Genomic DNA, 4,418 nt, shown 5'->3' with positions numbered 1-4,418 from the left:
CTGTCTGTGTGCTCTTGAGACAGTGTTGTAAAACAGCCTGGGGTGTAGCTTTTTTTGTGACAACAACTTTGGCCATCATTCACTTTTCATCTGGTGCTATCGTCCGGTCCAAATTTAAACATGATTAGTACTTTGGTTTATGACTGAATACTTCCACAACTATCGACATATCAGCATTAGCTAGTGCTAATTAGCAAATGCTAGCATACTAACTAATATGAACTGAGATGTCATACCTGGTAATCATTATGGCATCAGGATGATAACTTGCCATTGTGAGCAGGCTAGCATGCTGACATTAGCATTACCTTGAAGCACTGCAGTGCCCAGGTTCAGCCTCACAGAGCCACTAGTCTGTCTGTACACTCTTAGCACTATTATGTGTGAGTCAAAGGTTCAGATTTCACAAGGTGCAAGATACAGAACATGTGCCCAATTTTTAATTAAGGGAAATGGAATGCTAGTACCATTTTGCATTCTTACAACACAGGTAACTACAATAGATGTTTTCTCTAGGCCCGTGGCCCCACCATCAAGTGTCAGTTTTGACTCTCCAAGGGAAAAAGTTTGGACACCCTTGCTTTAGAGCAGGGGTCATCAACTAAAGGGCCAGAAATTTTCTAAGCAGGCACTTCGGGATCAGACTTTCAAATTATACATGTATGTGGGTGCCTGTTTATGTTTTGAAATAACATGAAAAGATATATTATCGGTGGAGGGTCTGGGGACCCTACCCCAGGAAAAAAATTGTGATTAAAACAAATTTTCTGTACTTCTACACCACCTGTACTCACCCAGATTAGTTAGCTTGATGGTGTTATGAAAATCAAGGCTGTATCAATTATCTACAGTACAGTATGATTGGGTGGGTCCTAAACTGAGAGTATAATTATAATAATCTGGGGAGCACTCTACCATTCTGCCATCAACTAAAAGGGCCCAAACAGTTACATAGCTCTATTATGATGTTCAGATATGGAAAATACTGAATCATGTTACTGTTCTAACTCTTTGTACCCCACTCTCCAACATTATAGAAGAATTAAAAGCTCCTCTTTGAACAGACTTGCTGAGTTGGTGAGGCCCTATCTGAGAAATACCTTGCCTGATGGTTTTGTGAGAGCATCTCCCAAGCTTATAGGCAGGCGGGCAGGGACCCTGCCACTGTGGTCCACATGCACCCTTCCTGCAGTGGGGCAGAGTCCGCAGCCTTGTTGGGCAGGGTGAGTCTCGTGTACATATGGACAGCATCGTTGTGGTTTACACCCAGTCTGTTCATACAGGACATGTTGGGCTCCTTTTCAGTGTCTGTGCTCACTGGAACACCACAGAAGTGGTGAAAAGGGTTTTGTGTGTGTCATTTGTGTTGCACTTGACTCCCCTCTGGATATGATACACCTGCATGTTCCTGTGCTCCTTGATGACCTGGAGAATGTGGCATGCAGGGTGTCTTTTGCTTATCTTTGACCCCTGCAAGGTCAGGCCATGGCTCTACCTGGTTCAGTTGCATACCTGGGTTAGCTGGGGGCCCCTACCTCTCTGCTGGGGTGGTGTGGTTCATAAAGAAGTAGGTGGGCTGCGGCGACTAACCTTTAACGAGTCAGGATCAGTGTGGCGGGGTCAATGTTATGTTATGACAGGGCTCCACTTCGGGCTCCACCCGGTGTACCTGTGATATCCACTTGGACTCAACGATGAACTGATTACAACTTGGTGGTCAAAGGTCAAAGATAACTGTGACCTCAAAAAACAGATCTAAGGCCATAACTCAAGAATTCCTACACTAATCATGACAAATTTCACACAAATGTCGAACTGGATAAAACGGCTGTGTGATGACATTTTCCAACCATGGCCTCAGATGTGGAGGTACTAACTTACATCCAGATTGCTTCACACTTGGCTGCAAACTGTCCCGGTGCATGCTAGAAGTCACGGTGTGATGAAGTCAACAGAACCACATCATCTGCAAAAAGCAGAAATGCAATTCTGAGGTCCCCAAACCGGACCCCCTCCTCCCCCCGGCTTTGCCTTGAGATCATGCCCATTGACCACCAACAGGATCGGTGCAAAGGGACAACCTTAGGGGTGGCCAACATCCACCGAGAACCTGTTATACTTTATGCCGAGTATGCGGATGCAGCTCTCACTTTAGTCATACAGGGACAGAATGGCTTGTAGCAGTGACTCCGGTACCCCATAATCCCGCAGTACCCACCACAAGCCTCCCCGAGGGATGCAGTTGAAAGCCTTCTCAAGTCCACAAAACACATGTAGACTAATAATGCATTTATTTAAAGGCGCCTTTCTCACACTCAAGAACACCGTACAATAAATTAAAAAAAAATAGAACAAACAATGAAACCATAAGAAATACACAGTAGCAGTCTTTCTGTCTCTCAACTATGGATAGCTAATGAGGGGGACTAACAGGAAGTGACGATGATGAAACTGGTGACCACAATTTCATTTGGCCTTATTTTGGGATGTTCTTGTCTTTAAAGTCACTGTGCACAGCTCCTCTCTCTCAGAGGGCTGCAGTAAGCTCCACAGAAGACATAGTATAGGATTTGAACAGCATGGAGGATTTTGATGGGTAATATTCATCTTAACATCTCAGGGAAGTCCATTTTGAATGACACATATTTAATAACAACACTTTAATGGAATTTTGGCAGTTCCTCAAAGGCTTTGTTTAAAAAAAATATATAAATGGAAGATAACAACTCATTGATTGGTGGTGAGTCTTTACAGTGGCAGATCAATGACCGGGTCATTATTGTGCAGCTCCTGGTGATGATTTTTCTTTGCATCAACTTTTTGCTCATCTTAACCTTTTTTCAAAAGGAGTGTTTCTACACAACTACACGCTACATCTTGTTTGCAGTTACACTACTGTCTGATAGCTTTGTATTACTCGTGACTGATGTCATCCTCATCTTACACTATTTTCAAATTCCCATGCATGTTTGGTTATGCATCATCATCTCTTTTCTGTTAATTCTGCATCTTTTGATCACACCAGTTACTCTGACAGCAATGACCCTGGAGCGCTATGTGGCCATATGCATGCCCCTGCGCCACGGAGAGTTGTGCTCCCGTCACAGCACTGTGAACTGCATTCTAATAATTCATGGCCTCAGCTCTGTACCCTGTATTGTTGTCCTCTCTGCTTTCTTTGCATCAGTCTCTCATAGCTTTTATGAACAACACAGTGTATGTTCTGTTCAGATATTTCTTGTGCACAGGTGGCAGAAACATCTTTGGTCAACTGTAAATCAGTTGTACTTCTTGATTATGTGTATTATGATTGTGTTCTCCTATGTTAAAATACTGAAAGTAGCTAAAACTGCATCAGGAGAGAATAAAAAGTCAACATGGAAAGGGCTCAGAACAGTAATTCTTCATGCTTTCCAGCTGCTGCTCTGTCTCATCCAGCTGTTGTGTCCATTCATAGAAGCTGCTCTACCTCAGATTAATGTCAGTTTTTTTAATACTGTCAGGTATTTTAACTACATAATGTTTAGCCTTGCTCCAAGATGTCTGAGTCCTCTCATCTATGGCCTCAGGGATGAAAAGTTTTTTCATGCTATAAAAAATGTCTGCTTTGGTTTATGTACAAAAAGCATTTGGAAAGGTAGATTAATTATTTCTGAACAGAGAAATGTATTTATTAAATAAAAAGCACCAGAAATTCTGCTGTGCATGTTGCAATTCACCCATGTGTTTTCTTTATGACTAGTTTATTCTTATAATCCTGACTGTGATTACATTTCTTTTTAAGCAACAATTCAAACTCAACACTGTTGTGCTTTTGTATTCTTGCATCATTGTTCATATGAGGTGACTACTTTCAGGTTTTCTTTGCCCTTCATGTTAAGTTAGATGTAATATTGCATATAGGCCCTTGTTACGTTTAAACTCGTGTACTTCTGATCAGTCTTCCCTTAGATGAGTGAGCTTCAGTTGTCCTCATTGGAATATACAGCTTTATTACAACACAAATATGATCTAAAAAAAAGCTTTTGGCACAGCATGTGTGCAATGACAGAGATATTCTAAAAACTTAAAGTAACATTATGTTCACTAAGCCTTGAACAGTGTATCCCAGGTCATTCAGAATCACACATCCATAGAGGAGAAAAAAGCATGCTGTGTAACCCTTGGTCCAGACTGTTTGGTGGAAACAAACTTGACATACTGGATAAAGTGGACAATATATTACAGGAAATAAATCATATGCCACATACTTACTTTTTTTTTTTTTTTTTTTTTTACATCCTTTACAAACTAAAATATATGCTTAACTAAAGATGTATGAAGAGAAAACTCTATTAACATTTATCCACTCACTCCACTGCACCCCTCTTACCATTTTGGAGAACATACAGAAAATTTGTAGTACATTTACTCAAGTA

The 4,418-nt window shown here is 41.2% G+C and overlaps 1 pseudogene; it reads left to right on the top strand.

Moving 5' to 3' along the window:
* Nucleotides 1–2,712: 2,712 nt before the first annotated feature.
* On the top strand, nucleotides 2,713–3,951 carry LOC117259171 (odorant receptor 131-2 pseudogene; annotated as a pseudogene).
* Nucleotides 3,952–4,418: the final 467 nt, after the last annotated feature.

This window comes from Epinephelus lanceolatus, chromosome 4, assembly GCF_041903045.1.
Source record: "Epinephelus lanceolatus isolate andai-2023 chromosome 4, ASM4190304v1, whole genome shotgun sequence".
NCBI lineage: Eukaryota > Metazoa > Chordata > Actinopteri > Perciformes > Serranidae > Epinephelus > Epinephelus lanceolatus.
The sequence above is the reverse complement of the archived record's forward strand: the minus strand, read 5'-3'. Positions and strand labels throughout refer to the sequence as shown.